Source organism: Siphateles boraxobius, unplaced genomic scaffold, assembly GCF_051911475.1.
Source record: "Siphateles boraxobius isolate OS27281-9 unplaced genomic scaffold, OSU_SipBor_1 3, whole genome shotgun sequence".
Lineage (NCBI taxonomy): Eukaryota > Metazoa > Chordata > Actinopteri > Cypriniformes > Leuciscidae > Siphateles > Siphateles boraxobius.
Window position 1 is genome coordinate 15,816,866 of NW_027508919.1, and position 20,564 is coordinate 15,837,429.

The following is a 20,564-nucleotide window of genomic DNA, read 5'->3' on the forward strand; positions in this document are numbered from 1 at the left end:
GAGGAGCTTATTGAGGTGATAACTCATGCTGTAGATAAGTTGAGTATTGACTGGCCAGCAGAAAAGAGAGATTCTCGTCCTAAAAGCAAATTAGACGAGCGTTTCCTCACTTCTAATGTTTCATCTCAATCACTGGCCCTTCCATTCTTTCCTGATCTACATAGTGAGCTATGTAGATCATGGAATAAACCATATTCGTCACGTCTTTTTAGTCCTTATGTTCAAACGTATTCAAATATAAAGGGGCTGAAAGATTTTGGTTGTGGGTCGATGCCCCCAGTGGAACAGACGCTCGCGAGCTATCTGTCTCCTGGGTCAGCATCGTCCCTGAAGGATCCCGTGTTGCCGAATAAACCACTAAAGACCACATCTAATTTAGTGGGTAAGGCTTATACGGCAGCAGGTCAAGCTGGAGCCTGTCTGCACACGATGGCAGTGCTCAAAGCCTATCAGGCAGATCTGCTGGGGGATATAGATAGGAGTGAGGGAGTTAGTCCCGACGAAATTCGAGAACTTCGTCGGGCTACAGATCTTTCTCTCAGAGCTACGAAGGAGACCGCCCGTGCTATTGGGCGGTCTATGGCAGCCCTCGTAGCTACTGAGAGACATCTTTGGTTAAATCTGACAGATATGAAAGATAAAGATCGGGCTTTTCTTTTAGATTCCCCTATTTCTCCCTCTGGTCTTTTTGGTGACTCGGTGAATTCGGTTGTTGAAAGATTTCAAGAAAATAAAAAACAATCTGAGGCTTTTAAAAAATTCCTTCCTCGCCGAGTCCATCCCCCTGGGGATGCTGGGCGTGAGCACCCCCAGCCAAGCTCCTCGCACCGTGTGCAACAAAAAATAAGTGTTGCGTCTGGTGCTCCCCCGAATAAATCTTGGGGACCGAGCCAACATTCTCAGCCGAAGTCGGCTAAGTCTAAGCCGGATCTGAGGACCGTACTTATGGCTAGGAAGGCTTCGGCTCAGAAAAGGTCCTAACGCTATGTACGTCAGACCATCGAGGACAGTCCCAACCGGGGTGGAGCGGTGTACACCTCAGAATTCGGTGCCCGCTCCACTTCGGGGTCCTCATGGGACCGGTCTGCCAACCCCGCCACCCTTGGTGCTTCGGGGCGCAGTGGTATCCAGCAAAAGTTCGGCGAAGTGTCGACTCGACATTGCGTCGGACGTGAGCCCTCTGAGGGGGCTTCAAAAACAGTCAGTTCGGTTGTTTCCTGCCAATATGCTTCAGGTCGCCGAAGTGGCTGTTCCTTTAACACCAGAGGATGTCTCGAGAGACTGGTACCCTTAGTAGATTTGCTAACAGAGTGGAAGAATCTGTCGAATATATCTCCTTGGGTCCTGCAGATAATAGAGAAAGGTTACAGAATCCAATTCGGTTCTCCTCCGCCTCGTTACAACGGGGTGTTACTCACGGTAGTACATCCCGAGCGGGCTCTGGTAATGGAGCAAGAAGTTCATTCTCTCTTAGCAAAGGGAGCTATAGAACAGGTGTACTCCCCCGACAGAGAATCTGGGTTTTACAGCCGATACTTCATTGTTCCAAAAAAGGATGGGTGGTTGCGTCCAATTTTAGATCTTCGTTTGCTGAATCGTGCAGTCATGAAATTGAAATTCAAGATGCTCACACTCAAACAGATAGTGACTCAAATCAGATCCGAGGACTGGTTTGTCACGATAGATCTGAAGGACGCTTACTTCCATACCTCCATCCTCCCTCAACACAGGAAGTTCCTGAGGTTTTCTTTCAGGGGCAAAGAATACCAATATCGGGTGCTTCCATTCGGTCTAGCTCTGTCACCCCACACGTTCACGAAGTGCGTAGATGTAGCTCTGGCCCCGCTCAGGCTGCAGGGCATACGCATTCTGAACTACATCGACGACTGGCTGATTCTGGCGGAATCAGAACAGTCAGCGGTTCGGCATCGAGATGTCGTTCTCGCTCATATGAAGAAATTGGGGTTGAGACTCAATGCCAAGAAGAGTGTGCTTTCTCCACTACAGAGAACCACTTTCCTTGGTGTGGTATGGGATTCAGTCATGATGCGGGCCACACTATCGCCGTTCGTGTAGCTGCTATCATCACAGCCACAAAAGAGTTGAAGCTAGGCCAGTCACGCACTGCAAAACAGTTCGAGAGACTGTAAGGCCTGATGGTAGCGGCGTCCAATGTGATCCCCTTTGGCCTGCTGTACGTGAGACCTTTGCAGTGGTGGCTCAGGACCAGAGGGTTCTCCCTGAGGGGAAACATACTTCGTATGATCAAGATCACGCAGCGGTGCATCCGCGCCTTGATTATATGGAGGAAACATTGGTTCCTGTCCCAGGGTCCGGTGTTGGGAGCTCTTTGCCATCGAGTCGCTATCTCGACAGACGCTTCTCTCACCGGCTGGGGAGCGGTAATGGAAGGCCGCTCAGCTCAGGGTCTGTGGGGGAACCATCATCTCTCTTGGCACATAAATTGCCAGGAGATGATGGCCGTCTTCAATGCGTTGAGACATTTCCTCCCAGACCTGAGGGGCCATCATGTGCTCGTCCGTACAGACAACACTTCGGTGGTCTCTTATTTAAATCGACAGGGGGGTCTGCGTTCGCGTCCACTCTGCAAACTGGCGCACCAGATCCTCTTGTGGTCCCTAGGGAAGATACTCTCCCTGAGGGCAGTGTTTATCCCAGGGTAACAGAATATAGGAGCAGACACCCTGTCGAGGCAGGGGCTGAGGCCAGGGGAATGGAGACTCCACCCCGAGGCGGTGGAGCTTATTGGGGAATTTTACGGCCAAGCAGAAGTGGATCTGTTTGCGTCTCAACATACGACGCACTGTCCACTTTGGTTCTCCCTCACGCAACCAGCCCCATTGGGGTTGGACGCTATGGTACAGACGTGGCCGAAGCTACGTCAGTACGCATTTCCCCCTGTTGCTCTGCTCCCAGGAGTTCTGGAGAGAGTCCGCCAGGACGGAGTAAGTCTATTATTAGTAGCTCCATGCTGGCCGAGTCGTTTTTGGTTTGCGGACCTAATTCATCTCCTAGACGGCCCTCCTTTCGAGATTCCTGTCAGGAGAGACCTTCTGTCTCAGGCAGGGGGCACAATGTTTCACCCCCGACCGGAGATTTGGAACCTATGGGTTTGGCCTCTGAGGGGGCCCAACTTCTAGAGAGTGGTCTCTCGACTGAGGTCATTGAGACTATTCATAGCTCCAGAGCTCCAGCCACGAGGAAATTATATATACTTAAGTGGAAAGTTTTCACGTCTTGGTGTCACCAACAGCAGCGAGATCCAGTTAACTGTTCAGTCAACACAGTACTTGAGTTTCTCCAGTCTCGTTTCACATCAGGTTTATTTCATTCTACCTTAAAGGTTTACGTGGCGGCCATTGCGGCTTTCCACGCCCCTGTGGGTATTACATCTTTGGGTCGAGACCCCCTGATTATTCGTTTCGTTCGTGGCACCTTGAGGTTGAGGCCTGCAGTTCGAACTAGGGTGCCGGCATGGGATCTGGCCATAGTTTTTGAAGGCCTGTCTGGGGCTCCCTTCGAGCCCCTAGATTTAGTTTCAGAAAAATTTCTGACTTTCAAGACTATCTTTCTGTTAGCCATTTCATCCCTAAAAAGAGTCGGAGACCTTCAGGCTCTTTCTGTGTCTCCCACCTGTTTGGAATTTGCACCGGGTATGGTTAAGGCGTTCTTATACCCTAAGCAGGGTTACGTCCCTAAGGTGCCAACCAATATTCCAAGGCCTATTGTACTGCAGGCATTCTGTCCTCCTCCGTTTACATCTTCGGACCAGGAAAAACTGAATCTTTTGTGTCCAGTGCGAGCACTGGACACTTATGTCCACAGGGCTGTCCCGTGGAGGAGATCTGATCAGTTGTTTGTCTGTTTTGGTTCACCTAAGAAAGGTCTTCCTGCTTGTAAACAGACAATCAGTAAGTTGATAGTCGAGGCTATTTCTCTTGCATATGAGTCCTCTGGCCAGCCATGTCCTTTGGTGGTCAGAGCTCAGTCTACCCGAAGTATGGCGACCTCTAAAGCCCTCTTATCAGGAGTTTCCCTTCAGGAGGTTTGTGATGCGGCGGGGTTGGTCCTCGCCGCTAACATTTGTGAGGTTTTATAGCCTGGACCTGTAAGCTGCCCCAGGATCCCAGGTGCTTTTTACTTAATTTGCTGACAGTTTTATCATCTGGCATTTTGTAATTATGGCGTATTGGGTATTATCGTTCCCAAAGCGTCATCGACGCATCGCGGGTTCCCTCGAAAGGGAACGTCTCAGGTTACGACTGTAACCCTAGTTCCCTGAGAAGGGAACGAGACGATGCGTCTCCCTGCCATACTTCCTGCATCCCTGCGATTGACTTTGCTTCGGCTCTATAAGCTAACGCGAGCATTGCACCGGATGTACTTTTATATCTTCCTGGTCGTGACGTCACCCGCCCGTGACGCTTCATTCATTCCATTGGACTAGTTGACAGTAGTGCTTCAGACTCAGTCACGCAAAGGCGTTTCCAAAGCGTCATCGACGCATCGTCTCGTTCCCTTCTCAGGGAACTAGGGTTACAGTCGTAACCTGAGACGTTTTCATCTTTATCACAACAGTGCACAAAACATGAAATAATTATTATTTTTATATTATTATTTACTTATTATATATATATATATATATATATATATATATATATATATATATATATATATATATATATATATATACAGTACTGTGCAAAAGTCTTAGGCATGTTAGTGTTTTCACCACAAAACATGTTTTTAAGCCAGTTATTTATATATTTTGCTGTAGTGTGTCAGTAGGAAATATCAGTTTACATTTCTAAACATTCCTTTTGTAAATAATTTTATCAATATTAATCCAGTGAGATATTTGTATGCACAAGGAGTCTGATCAACACTGTCTGCTCCTCACAGAGATCTGATCTCACCATCATCGATTCAATCAGTGATTACATGAAGAAACTGAAACAACTGAGACAGACTAAATCCAGAAGAACTTTGACAACGTCTCCAAGACACTTGAAGAAACCTAGCCTGCAAAGCTACAGCACTGAGAAAAGTTTTAGGTACTTAGGCACAGGTAAAAATGCTGTAAAGTGAGGATACTTTCAAAAATAATGAGTATATGGTGTGACCACCCTTTATATTTAAAACAGCTTTTGTCCTCTGTACACTTGCACATAGTTTTTCAGGTAGCTTTGCAGGCTAGGTTTCTTCAAGTGTCTTGGAGACGTTGCCACTGTTCTTCTGGATTTAGTCTGTCTCAGTTTTTTGTTTTTTGTTTCTTCATGTAATCACTGATGGACTCATGATGGTGAGACCAGATCTCCGTGTGGATCATACCGGCTGTTGTCAGACTCCTTGTGCATACAAAAATCTCACTGGATTATTACAATAATGGCAACAAAAAAAGAAAAAAGTAAATGTAAACTGATATTTTCTACTGACACACTACAGCAAAATATATAAATAACTGGCTATATATATTATATATATATATATATATATATCACATTTGTATATAAATTTGCATATATATATATATATATATATATATATATATATATATGTATGTATATGTGCTTTTTATTATTTATTATATAGCCTATGCTTATTATTTTTGAAGTCAAATGACAGCACGTAAACGATGGGAAAAATGGGACACAAATGTCCTGCAATCTTGTCTGCAAAGTTATTAGCCACTCTTGGTTAGTTGAGTTGTTTTATACCAATAAATATAGAAGGCTGTTGCTATTGACACCTAAATATAATTTATATAGAGCATAACTGATGATTACAGTTTGTTGAAGGCATATAATAAGATAATAAGAGGCCTATAACACTATTTTATTCATTCAACTAGCAAACTGACCTGTGTGGTGATAAGATGTGATTGTAAGAATTGCATGTAAAATCTGATAAAAAACGAGACTCTTTCAGAACAAAATCCCCCCCCCCCCCCTCTCTCTCTCTCTCTGTCTCATCACTCTCAGCCACGTCCATCTCTTTTAGCTGTTTAAAGTGCCAGCAGACTGACCCAAAGGGGCCATTATGGTGTGGTTGGACCTCCTGATTTACACCCCTTCATACAACTCAGGGGTAATATAGTCTTCAGCGCAACACACAAACGCATGTACACACTCTCGCTCTGCACTCAGGGACACTTTCACTGCAGCCCCCTTAATTCTTTCGATTTTTCTTATGCATGACCCATTCCCTCTCGCTCAGGACTGATTGAGGAGTTTGGTTTGTGCGTCTGCTACACACATACACACTCCACTCATCCTGGCCTGGACTGTCTGTCTCCTGGGAAGCCTCCTGGCTTTTCCATGGGTTGTCCTCTGTCTGGTGCCTTAATTTATTATGATCAGACAATACAATTTTATGACTTGTGCTTGACTTCACCAAATTCCCCTAAATTTACACAGAGCTCACATGGGAGGTTTGTCTGCGTCTTTCTGCAGCGTTCTTCATTTCAGTTCTAGTGTTTGCCTAATTTTATAAACTGCAACGTGAAATTTGTGATAGGCTTGATTTGTTTCTTAACACGGAATACCTAAAAGATTTATTTTAATAGTGTTTTTTATCTAATTAAATTTGAAAAATGCCACTGTAACTTATCGTAGAAGCAATAATTACAACATGAATGATAAGTCAACCGAGGCAGATAAGATAAAACTGCTTCTAAATGGAAATCTTAAAAATAGCCGCTCTGAGCATGCAGGGAATGGATCATCAATATTAATTGATGTTCAAAACAAATACCACATGTTCTGCTGTAACTCAAACCCAGCAGTGTTGATCAGAGTGATTCAGCAGACGTAAATTCTCTGAGCTCTGTGTCATGTAATTTAATCCTCTTAAGTCTTATTTTTGCACTCTTAGACAGCATTTCATAATCACAGCAGTCAGACGCACATGCATCTCCCTCTGAGAAATGTCAGCAGTACAACTTTTCAGATCACATGTACAGATATGGTCAATATGCAGTCCAAGAGTTTGTAACCACATTGAAAATCTGTGATCAAAATGTAATTTAAACCTGTAAATAAGCTTAAGGAGTTTAGGAGTATTAAATATTGGTACAAAGAAATGAAATGACATTAGCTGAAGTCAGTTTGTAGAAGGACCGTTTGAAAATGAAATTTACTCGCATGTCAGTTTACTCCAAACAACCAAACCGTTTGTTTACCATTGACTTCCATTGTATAGGCAAAACAAACAATAAACAATGGAACAACATGAGGGTGAGTAAATGACACAAGTACATTTTTTTGGGATTAACTATATTTAAGCTTCTGTGCTATTTCTAGGTTACCAATCTAAAATAAAATGTGTGATATTAACTCTGAAAGGTATGAACTCTGAAAGGTTAAAAGGTCAGATGTTCATGTATCAATTAAACTTATAAGACATTTTGAAATTTGAAGTTTTGTCTCATTGTACATTTTGCATTTATCATATTATCAATATTTGATACTAAACAACCCCCCCCCCCCCCCCCCCCCCCAACACACACACACACCTTTTTGTGGTTTTCTTCTAAAGTGCCTGTCTCCATTCATTGCTGATGATTATTCTCATTTGGACCAGCATAACATCAGAGACCAAAACCTTTTGAACATAAGTTCTGTGAAGGTCATCGCTCTATTAAGTCTTGCATTTCAGGGACATGAGCGCATCTAAGTCATTTGGGGGGAGACTGACTTCTGCATGCAACACCTTGCCAAAGTAAACACACATAAAAAAGAGACCTAATTCATCCTCTCTGGCCTATACTGGCACGGGCCTCAACGTGTTCAAGAGGTCCACAGCTGTTGCCATGACAATAGACTCCATGTTTGAGTACACAGCTATGTTTTATTTGGAATGTCCTAAATTGTGAAGTGGGCAGAAATTTCAAAAGTTCATTTTTGCCAACAAATTTCTGCTATTTTAGATGTATATCAACGAACCAACTGAAGTGAATTGTAGGTGAATTCCTCTTATAAGTGTTATGAAATTTTATAATATGCATGAAATGGTGATAGATAGATGTCTGCACCTCTACTAGTGAAGCTTTTCCCACTGGTACAAATGTGAGAACACTTGAGTAAAATCCCCCTGGCACAACCCTGGTGTTGATTATAGGTCTGGTTTTCACAGTGTGGTGGTGGTACCGCTACTCAAAAGATGAAGCCACACATTATAAATGACCACAGTTTCAGCTCTGTTTCATTACTCAGTTTTCCCCTTTTCTCCTTCTACGTGTGCATAGAAAATAATAAAATATACACATTTCTGGAGAATTTTCTGCCCTGCTTAAAAGCACTGCGGAACTGGTAATAACATGGTTACATAAACTACCCATTATTCTGCATTCTGAATGATATGTGCCATCTGGTTGAGCAGAAACCAAATATAGTTAGATGGTCTTGGAAACATATTTTAGCAGTTTAAGTAAAAACAGAGCAAAAACAAACAAATGGTTTAATTGGTTGCAATCATCATACAATCATTAATCGTTCACAGTTATTCCTCTTTTAAAAGTTACCTATGTTTTTTTTTTTTTTGTGTGTTCCTCATTTGGTAGTAATTTTATTTTAAAAAGTCTTGGAAAAAGGTGTTGTCATGAATATGAATATATCCAGGCAGGAGAAATGTGATGAATAATGTACAGAGGGGAACCCAGCATCCATTTACCATAACAGTTAAAGGGATTGTTCACCCAAAAATGTAAATTCTGTCATCATTTACTCACCCTGAAGTTGTTCCAAACCTGTATGAATTTATTTCTTCTGCTGAACACAAAAGAAGATATTTTAAAGAATATAGGCAACCAAACAGGCCCGAGGCCCCATTGACTCCCATAGTATGGAAAAAATATACCATGGAAGTCAATGGGACCCATCAACTGTTTGGTTACCCACACTCTCCAAAGTAGTAAATCATGACAGAATTTTCATTTTTGGGTGAACTATCCCTTTAATATTACAATGTGGCTTAAGGGGTAGATTTTAAACGTCTGTTGTATTTCGCTGAGGTTCTAATTCTTTAAAAAAAAAGCAAAACCTGTTTAAGTTAGCTAAAATATGTATTTTCTATATGGTCTGATGTCACTATTATAGTGACCATCATAATATTATGCATTTGTGTTGTGTATTGACTAATTGTAAAGATTGCAGAGGGATAGGCAGATTGTAAAATGAAATTATTCACATTGTAAAACAGTTTCATTTACTGCTAGATTCATCCGCCATTGCAAATATACATCATGAGTATTATTAATGAAACATCTGTCATCGTGTACTTCTAGTTTAATTGTGTCCAGCTCAATTGTAGAAAAAAGTTATACATTTAATTGTCAAGGGAAATGATGTTTGAGGAAAAGTGTCAAAGGTTTAGGCTAAACATTTTCTGAACAAATGAGCCCAAAACTGTTACAATTATCCTTCCTTTCCATCATTACATTTGATATTCATGTTTCATCATTATGAAACTGTTATTCAACATGGGTTGTTTAGAAAGAACTTTTGTGTTATGAAGAAAAAAAGGCTGAGACAGTCCTGTGTGAGAAGTCTGTGAGTGAGAGATCTGTAAAATGTAGAATGGTAAAAAAAAAAATATATATATTCTGGGGTTATACTTGATTCCAGCCATAAGAACAAAATAAGTGCTCATTTTCACTTGAACAGGGATTCTGCAAGCATGGGTTAACAGCTTGTGATTATCTATATCACTGCAAAAAACATGTATCTTGTGAGTGTTTCTGAAGGAGTTTACCCTACAGCAAAACAAAATGTGATAATGTGTTTTGAAAGAGTGTGTACTCCTGTGTGCATATAAAAGGAACTTCATAAAGTCAGACATAAAAAGAAGAATCTCTTTTTGATTCCTATTAAATGACACCATAGCGAATGTCTGTGTCGAACAGCCCTTGAACGCTAGGGTTTTATTGATAGGAGAGAGAGCGCATGCCTTGATTTATGAGAGGAACTCACATAAACTATTTGTGTGAAAGTTCCCATTTTATCAGGATGCAACAGTACCATGGGGAGCCATTGGCTTTGAGTTGACGTGGATGGGGAGGGGGTCTGAATTCTGGTGCGCTTCTTCAGTAACAAGGGGAGGACAGCTGTGATTCTAGATTAAAGATTTTTCATTCCTATTCTGAAGCTTTTCCCTGTGGCACAGTGCGGCGCCTCTGCAGGCTCATTGTCCATCGCAAACGTCTATCCTTCTGGGAGATGTTGTGGGACCAGCTGCTGTACGGACATGAGTGTTGAGGAAAAGGGGGGGAAAACAGTCTGGCCATTTGTCCAAGAACTGCACCTCTGTCAAATCTCTTTTCACCTATATAAGCATCAGAACAAAATTAAGGTCAGAGTGTACCTAAAACAAAAAGAAGAAATATTAGCGCCTCTTTCCTCTGCACACTTTAATCAAGTATTTAAAAAGACCGATTGCTGTTGATTTATGCCAACTTTTAAAATGGCAGGTGAAATTTAATGCCGAGCCACATGTCAATCGATCGTTTTGCAGAGATTCTCAGGAGTAAAAAAAAAACACACTCTCAAAGTTGAAGCCTGCTTTTTAATTAATCTGCCAATTTCAGGAGATGACATATTTGACCTTTAATTTTACAATAATATATGACATATTATCGCTATTTTAATTACCTTTTGATCTATACAGCAAACAGTGAAACGTTTAATCAATAAGGGCTGTCAGGAATAATTCTGCAATGAATGCAGGGACCACAAGCTTAATGGATCTGAAGGTGTTGTTCATTGTCATCAGTGTCATGGCTATGATTCTCCATTATTTCAGGCTGTTCAGCATGCACAGAACTGTGGTCCCACATATCAGAGCTGTGAACTTAAGGAGCAGGAGGGGGTTGGCAAATGTTTGTGCGTGAGTCTGTATGGAGGTCCAGGCAGGATATTGATGGATGCAGGCCTGCGGGGTGACCATGTTCCCGGAGGATTCAGGATTCACTCACCTGTTGCCTTTTTAAATGGATTGCATGGGAACATTCTTGTCGATTAAAGAAGTAAAACAACATTGTTCGGTCAAATATATATATATATTTTTTTACATCTGACATGAAAATATGCCAAAAGTGGAGAAATATCTAATGCCTTCTCCATTTTAAGTTTTAAATGTAACTTTTTTTTATTACCTTCCATCCATACAGTTTCTAAACTGCTTGTCTTATATTTTTATATATATTTATTTTTTTATTTTTTTATTTAATTTATATTTAATTTTTTTATTTATATGTATTTTATTTTTTACTTATTTTATCTTTATATATTTATTTTATTAATTAATGAATTATTTATTTTATAATTTTTTTAATTTATTTGAATCATATACAGAAAAATAATTTTACCCATGAAATCATTTAACCACGAAAAAAATGTATCTCTTTTTTTTTCTCCCCACAGAACATTTTAAAACACAGGTTGATGGGCAACAACAATAAAGAGTGGAAGGTCCAATCTTTACTGTAAAGAAGCGGGTCGCGCAGAAAAAGGTTAGTCCGCGGTGCTCGTGTTTCTTAGTGGGGGGTGCAGATCGGTGGGCTGGTTTGTGACTGTATGTTTGCGTGGGCGCAGCGAGACATTTTGTCTAATATCTCTGGCTACAGATGTGTAGCTGAAGGGGGAAGGAAGGCATGAGAAGGCGAGTTTAAAGTTTTCCCAGAGCTTTGTTGGAGGCAACAACAGAAAGAAGCTCAGTCTAGACATGCAATTGTACACAAGAAAAAAGTAGCAAGAAATTACTGGATTATACATGCAGGAAAGAGTAAGCTCTCTGCTACTTTGTTGGGCTTAGCGTGCATGTCAATGTCAATGGCGCTTGAAAGATCCCCCTGAAGTGAGGCTGATAGTTAAAGATTTACGTCATACTGTTGACCGTAAATACCCACATTCCTCGGAGAGGTAGATTGACGAGGTGTGGCAGTCTGGTGCTTCCTGTGTAAATAAGGAACAGGTAAAAGAAAGACACTGCACACATTCAGCATGTTTTGTTTAAGGAGGCCACCGCAGAGATGCCTAAGAAAGTTCAGGAAGTGACATGCTAAAATCACTCCTTGTTTCAGCCTGTCATAATTAGATTTCGAATATTCATGCTGTGATTGTAATTCCTTATGGCTGTTGCCCTAACATTTGAAACTTGCGTTTGGAGAAATTGAAGCGAATTGGATTCTCTCTCTCTTTACAACTGTATTTTTTTTTTGTAAATCTCTTATTCACATGTCAGCGTCTAATTTACTGTTAGCTAGAGAGAATTTGACCTTTAAGACCAAGCTGGTATCTCAATTGATTAAAGTGTCAGCTTAATTACGATTGGAGTTGATCGGACGGCTCTGCTTTTCTGATGTTCTTCTCGCCCCAAAGTAAAGCATCAGAAAGCCTGAGGGCAAGCAGCCACACGTCTGTCTGACTGAGCCATTTACCTGGGGTGGAAACAGATACGTGGTCAGTCGCTCTCTCTCTCTCTCTCTCTCTCTCTCTCTCTCTCTCTCTCTCTCTCTCTGTAGGGCTGTTCTATTCACTGATGCACACAGTAAATTTCTTGTTCAGCGACCCATTCACAATAAATGTCGGTAGTTTTATTTTACATTGTAAAACCTTTGTCATGTTCTTTTTACTGGTGTATTCAGTATGAAATTCAGAACATGTGATTTATAAATGCTCACTGCTCTCCAGAGAACTTGCATTCAGAGAAAACCCAAATAAGTCAAACTAAATCGGGGGAGCTACATCCAAAACGGGAAGAAAATGGAAAATTACTGATATTAAGATCTGAAAAAAAATTGTGAAAATGCTTCTATTTAGCATTTTTCAAATAAACACTATCTTTCAAAAGTCTGGGGTCAGTGAGATTTAAAAATAATAAATGTATACTTTTATTCAGCAAGGATGTATTAAATTAAACATTTATACAAAATACTTCTATTTCATACAGTATAATTGCTGTTTTTTTAAATTATGGAATATAATTATGACAGGCTGAAACAAGGAATGAAATTATTTCCACAGAATATTAAGCAGCACAACTTGTTTTCAACATTCATAATAATAAGAAATGTTTCTTGAAACCAAATCAGCATATTAGAAAGATTTCTGAAGGATCATGTGACACTGAAGACTGATGGAATAATGATGCTGAAAATTCACCTTTGACATCACAGGAATAAATTACATTTTACAATATATACTTAAATAGAAAATGGTAATTCTAAATTGTAATAATATTTGTCCTATATTTTTTTGTGTGTGATATATTTTATATTTTTTTAATGAGTATTAAATAAATGCCGCCTTGGTGATGATAAGAGACTTATCATAAAACATAAAAAAATCTTACCAACCCAAAAGATTTTAAACAGTATGTTTTTTTCCCATTGCAAATGACACGATCAGCAGAACTCCAATTGAATATTTTACATGTATTTAATAATATTTTCAGGTTTATCTTAAACTCCATCAATGTTTTTCATTTTAGTCTCAGAATTTTGGACCCACTGCATACGTTTCAATTATGGACATTAAAAAATAATAATAATAATTATAAAGTATTTCATGAAGTGGTAAATTCTCTGACATTTTATCTCTGTGTCTTTCTTTCTGTCGCTTTCTCATTCTCTTTCAAATCTAAAGCAGCCTAACCAAAAACAGTTTGTTGTTTCAGCCTGGGCCTGATTTACAAAGGCAACAATCAACATGCATGCAACATTTTTAAACTCTCTTAACCTTAAGAACATAAGTGCAGTTTACCCAGGCTCTTGTCACACATTTCAGAAGGTCAGGCAGAAGGCAATGTTTTGAAAGGCACATTAAATATTAGTTTACCCTGAACAGTTATTTTTGTGACTTTATCAAGCACAGATGGCTCTTGTTGAGACCATGGATGGAGAAAGAGGAAAAGGAAGAAGACACTAAATTTATCACGCTACCTAAATCAAATGAAAGTCAGGGCAGTTGCCATCAAAAAGACATGTCAAAGAAAAACAGAGAGAGAGAGAGAGAGAGAGAGAGAGAGAGAGAGAGAGAGAGAGAGAGAGAGAGAGAGAGAGAGAGAGAGAGAGAGAGAGAGAGAGAGAGAGAGAGAGAGAGAGAGAGAGAGAGAGAGAGAGAGAGAGAGAGAGAGAGGAAAAGAGGCAATACACAGTAGCAGCCTGTTCTCAGTCTCAAATTATATGTAGGAAGAATTTGTCTAGTTAGATCTTTCGATTATTTTATTGATCTCATTAGGGTAATTGAAGGGCATAATTTCAAGCACTGTTGAATGCTGAATATTTAAAGTACGAGTGTGAGTTTTACACGAAACAAATATGATGTAAAAAGTCTACACTTCCATTCAAAAGTGGAAGTTTGGCTCAGTACGATATTTTATTCAGAAAATACTTTATTCAGCAAGGATGCAAAATGTTACAAAAATGTCAATTTTTTTAAAAATACATTTTTTTTTGCTGTTGTTTTCTTTCTGTTAATCAAGTAACCCTTGATTTTTTTTTTTATTCCACAACAATGAAAATAATAATAAATGTTTGTGAGCACCAAATCAGCATATTAGAATGATTTCTGAAGGATCATGTGACACTGAAGGCTGGAGTAACGATGCTGAAAATTCAGCTTTGCCATCACATGAATAAAATGTAAAAACAATTATATTATAATAGAAAACAGTTATTTTAAATTGTATTTCACATAGTTACTGTTTTGATGAAATAAATGCAGTCTTAGTAAGGATAAGATACTTCTTAAACAAACATTAAAAAAATCTTTCCGACCAAAAGCTTTTGAATGGTACTGTATATATTAGATTTATTGTATCATTTTATGTTCTTCATATTTATTTTTTAAATAATATATGTTTGTTTATAAATAGAGCACATGCATATAAAATACAACAGATCAGGGCATTTCGGCAGTAAATTGACTTTAGAAACACCTTGGCCGGTATTTTATTATTGTATTACTTTTCTCCTCATTGAACAATGTTCAAACACTTTTAAAAAAGACCGTATTCAATCATTGTTTTATTACAAATATTCCAGTTAGTAGATTTATGCCTCTCACTCAGAAACATGTTCAGATATATAAAAGACAGATCTCTTCAAAAGACTACGAGAAAGAAAGCTGTCTACGACCTTGTGATAAATCACCACACGACGCTTCAGCGTGGTGAAGATTGTTTCTGCCTCAACAGATGCTTATAATTGGCCACCCATTATTGAGAGGCTCAAGTTCAAACCTCATGTGAAGTCCTCTAGCCACATTTGTCTCAAAGCACAGACAGAGTCTGGTTTCTCGAATCTGCCTTCTACAAGGTGTGGTCAAGACAAGACAAACCGTGCTCCATTTATCAGTGGGTAGTCGGCAGCTGCATTGAGAAGCGTAGCGTTCCAGGGCCGCTCTGGGTTCTTTGTCAGGCATGTGCTGGTGGGATGAAGTGGCTACCAGAGCCCAGTGACCCAGTCCACATCAAAGAGGAAACACATCTGGTCTTGGGAGAAAGGGAGGAGAGGGTTTAAACAGGGTACACAATTACCAGCGCAGCAGGATGGATGATACTACAGGAAGGAGAAATATTGTGACACTTCCTGGAGTGTGTTGAAAAATTAGCGCTGTGCATAAATCACTTAATGTCATGAATGGGTTTTGAAAAAAAATAATATTTTGAAGCCTAAAAAATTTTGATTGAGATTTACTCGGTGTCAAGTAAATATTTAAAGAATGAATTGAGATCTTAATGTCACCATGAAATTAAAATGGAATATTTATTATGAATAATTTATTCGTGCACATCATTTTTTTATTTTGAATTTGTGTGCCCTCATAATCTTTAATCAAAATACCTTTTCCTTTCTCTTTAAACGACATCTCTGCTCTGATGATGCATTTACTGGCGCGAGGGCGGGAAAACCTCTCACTCGCATGAGATCGACCAACAGCAAACCACAACCATCCAATGCAGTTTTTTTTTTCTTTTTTTTTCTTGTTTGAGAAGCCGTTTCACTCAGGCTCAAAAGAACTTACGCAACTTCCGTTCCATGCCAACTTTAAGGAATAGTACATATAGTGCCTGTCAGTGAAACTGGCCATTATGATATTGTGTTGCAAATGTACTCAATACCGTACATTACTGCAATTAATGCTATCCTACTGCAATTAATACTGTCATTTCATAGGATAGCAAAGACAATAATGTCATTTTGTGTTAGAAATTTAAACACACGAGTGTTTTTATACCAAATCAAGTGTTTGTCACTTGAAGAAGATTGAGAGATGCAGCGTGTGTGTATGTGTGTGTGTGTCTGACCTCTGTCACTCTGGCTGTGCAGTATAGCTGGAGATTGCTAGCAGCATTAAGGTTAAAGGTCACACCTCTGTGGGAATACTCTCCTTAAAAGGTTATCTGGCCCTCAATTGGGCCCTCTGATGTGATCTCGCCCTGTAATTGTGTATGATTGAAATAATATATGAAATCAAACACAGGCTGAGCCAGCGCTTTTCCCACCCTTCTCTTTTTGATAAGAAAAACAAACTTGCACAGTGTCACACACCTTTACCTTCACAAAGATAAATAGTTAAAATAAACAATCAAAATAAGTGACAGGAGTGAATATCATTTCTTTTCATGAACAAAGAGAACTAAAAGCACTTTTCACTATTGTAGGTGTCAATTTCTTTTTGAGTGGCTAGGCAAGACATGAAAAAAATGCAACTGAAATTGAAAGCTAATCACTCTGACTTAAAAAAAAAAAGTGCCTTTGACATTTTTTACTCCTGTTGTCTTACCAGGAAAAAACATCATGAGGTACCTCTCTCTCTCTGTGTGTATGCGTGTGCGTGTGAGTGTGTGTGTGTGCACGTGCGTGCGTGCCTGCGTGTGTGTGTGTGTGTGTGTGTGTGTGTGTGTGCGTGCGTGCGTGCGTGCGTGCATGTGTGTGTGTGTGTGTGTGTGTGTGTGTGATCATTTTTATTTTAAAGCAAACCATCTGCAGAAGGCGAGACTCATCTGGACTCTGGACTAAATGTAGATCTGTGAAAGGGTGATTTAAAAACAATTGCTGTAGTTTTTTTTTCCCTACAGTAATCATCATTAATCAACTTTATTATACATTTTATTTCCTGCCCTAAAATTAAAACAAAAACAATAGCAAAGTTCTCTGTATATCCATATTGAAATCCATTCACCAAAAGTGTAATCTGAAACAAAAATAGTAGGCTATCTTCTTCATGCCTAGCCAAGCATTTAAAGACCCTTAATTGGGTACACACTCTCAAATCCCTTGTGTTTAAAACAAAAGAGCGGTCATTTCTTGAATCTCTATCTCTCTCTCTCTCTCTCTCTCTCTCTCCAGTCCTCTGATTGTTGGTGATTACCGATATAGCACCCGGTAGCGCATGATAAGCACATTTATATCGCCCTTCTTTTCCGTAGTGTTGGACTAGAGCTCGTCTAAATCCGGTGGAAGCTTAATGTTTATCCGACGTGAAAATAATTACTCAAAAGTGTTTCTCTTAATCCAAATAATGAGGGGCCCAGAGTGGGGCTCAGTGTCATTGTAAATCAGGACAGGGCAATTGACTCCTCACTCCTTGTAAGTTTCAGGTGAGGATGGGGGCGGATAAAGGTTAGCTTAGGTCTAATCCAGCCACGCTGCAGCCCTTAATCTGTTATGATACAAGGATGATCACTTAAAAAGGGAGGGCTGCTGGAGAAGGCCGTTTGACTGGGACCAGTCTTAAAGCATGCTTAGTGGCCCGCTGTCTCCACAGTTGCCAGAAAAGCTCTTTTGTGTGTGTAAGACTATGGAGAGGCGGGAAGAATTGGATGAAAACATCTCAATATCGGTACACTGCACGCTAATTGTTTGAGGAGCTACGAGAGAGATAGAGAGAGACGTACAGTACTTATTTTGTGGTGTGGCAAAGCTGCGTGGAATCTGGAGATCATGTGCCTATACAGTGGCCATGGGGGTGTGATTTCGACGGGGCACATGGGGAAGGATCATGTATTGTAGAGTGCTGAGTGCCATTATGGTCCACATGGAAAACAGCTCCACTTGTTAGAGAGTGAGAAAGGCAGAGCGAGAAAGAGTTAGAGCGAGGGTGAGAGAGAGATGGAGGATTCAATATCCTATCCCAGGGCTCCTGTGTCATTGCAGGGGGATTAGGCTGCAGAAATCTGCATGGCTTTGCTGTGAGAGCTCAGGGATGGAGCGGAGTTGGCCGGCCTCCAGTGTGACGGCCATCTTTCCAAGGTCTCAAAAAGAGAAGGTTCTGAGCTCTTTGTTCGCTTTCTGTCATCTGACTGATTTGCACGAGACTGAGCTGTTTTTTCAGTCATTCCTTTTGTATTGAAACATGCCAAAATGATGCTACAGTCATCTTTACATAGTGCATCCTTGAAACATTTCTTCAGTTTAGATGACCATTTCAATGCATGGCTGACATGCTTGATCTCTGTCTGCTAGTAAAGTTTTAAATTCGCTCTAAGGTAAATAACAATCACCTCTTTGACCAGATATTAGCGCTTTTTAGAAATCCATTTTCAGGGCACAGCTCCATGTGTTTAGTACTCCCTTGTAATTTGGCTGGTACCAACAACGGTTCACCAGCAATTATCTGCATATTTACTAGGTTGCTTTATATGGAAATAACATGATGAAATCAATCCACGCATATGTTTATTGACCATTTTGTACTGCCACATTGATCGGCGTGAATGTGACCCGATAGCTTGCATCTTCATTATGCCATTTGAGAGAGGTTATTAGAATGGTGTTTAAACGAGCCTTAGTCTGCTGTGTGACTGGATGAAATGTGGTTATGATGAGTTGCTTCTGGGAGCATGAAAGAGAGAGCTTCTGGTATATGTGATTTAGGTTAAACTCTATAAAGCATTATGCATATAATGTATTATTTGATTTAATGAATGTATACATCTTTTTATGAACCATAAATAGCCTATACTGTAAATGATAATCTTAATTTGCAAATAATGTTTGTAAATGTCTAATCCGTGTCTGACTTCTCTCTGTGGTATACAATGTGGTTATCAAAGATAACTAAACTGATATTAATAAAGTGAAATGTTATTTAGAAATGGGAAATATATCAAATATTTTCATTTTACTCGACATTAATATAGAAAATATTGAAACTGAAAATTGACATGTTCGACCGTTTGCCGGTTTTTGATCTTCATTTTTTTTATCGTGTATTGTTGTGTGATGTAAGAATTAGTTTGTTACTTTACTTTACTTTACTTTAAATTGATTAGTTGATTGCTAAGTAACAAGTCTTGAGGTCTATGTGTGCATTTTTTGTCTTATTAGTATTCATGTGATATTGTCAATAGTTTTATGCAACACATACTTTGACATGTGCAGTATATAATATAGACATAATAATAAGTTATGTGTACTAAAATATACTAAATAGGTAATTACTACAATTCCAAATGATCATTTAATACTAATTATAAGCATGGTGGTTCTTTCAAAATTGTAGAATTGATTGTATATCATCTACATATTTTTGTATTCATATGATCCATTTGCTTGTGCTCATTTTGATTGTATTAAATTACTCAATTCTAAAAATTATTATATTTAATCAACATTTTTTATAAATTTTTTATTGCATATAGAAATATGGAACATTTATACTTTTTCTCTATTGGTAAATTATTATATTTTTTGTCAACATGGAAAACAAATTCCCAAACCTTGAAGTTACTTGTTTATAGGTTTAGAAATTTTCTCTTTAAGCAGGGGAATTTGATAATTCTCTTAACATATGTCCAAATATATCTTGCTAGGCAACGTTTGATCCAGCTTTGATGTGATGTGATCTTACACCTGATAGCCTTGATGGAGTCTCATTATATTCACTCGGATTCCCTTGCCGAGGCTCAGAGTTGTGACTGAAGGAGGGGTGCTCGCAGGAGAGGGCATGTGCAATCTCTTTTGTCTGGATATAAAAGAATAAATATCCTGCTAAACCCAGAGTGCTTGCCAGGCCAGCTAAATCTTGCGCTCAGTATTCACTGCTGTGTTTCGCTTCTCTCTCTCTCCCGCTTTCTCTCCCCGTCTCTCTGTCCCTCTAATTCCCTCTCATTTCTAAGCAGGAGAGGGAGATGAATTGACTGGCGTTTGATGTGTTGATTGGCAGAAGGAGAAGGAGATGTGCTGAAGGACAGCTGTATGTGAGTTTGTCTCAGGGGACTGCGGCTTGATCGCTAAATGAAGACCTCAAGTGCTTTCTTGTTAGCCACCGTGGATCCACCTTCCAAATAAAGCACAATTAGTTCAAGCACAAATAATGAAGCGGGATCTCTGTGTGTGCTCAGTATGAAGCCACAAAGCAGTGGTCTCGGGACGCTGTGGGGTATCGGGGTCTAGCGCCCGAGGGCAGAGAGTGGTGCTGGTCCTATCAGCATCTCTTTGCTGTCTGTCTTCTTCACTCTTCATTTCTCCCTAGTGTGAGAGCTTTGTACTCCCACAAAGAAGCTCACTTGAAATCATGGACGGAGAAAATGCAAGACAG

General features: G+C 39.6%; 1 long non-coding RNA gene across 1 annotated transcript in view; it reads left to right on the forward strand.

Annotated features, from left to right (window-relative positions):
- Positions 1–6,001: 6,001 nt before the first annotated feature.
- The window catches only part of LOC143757015 (uncharacterized), a 38,036-nt gene continuing 23,473 nt past the window's right edge, over positions 6,002–20,564 (forward strand). The window contains exons 1-2 of the long non-coding RNA XR_013210371.1: positions 6,002–6,108; positions 11,439–11,527. This is a non-coding gene — a long non-coding RNA (uncharacterized LOC143757015). The remainder of the gene's footprint in view (positions 6,109–11,438; positions 11,528–20,564) is intronic.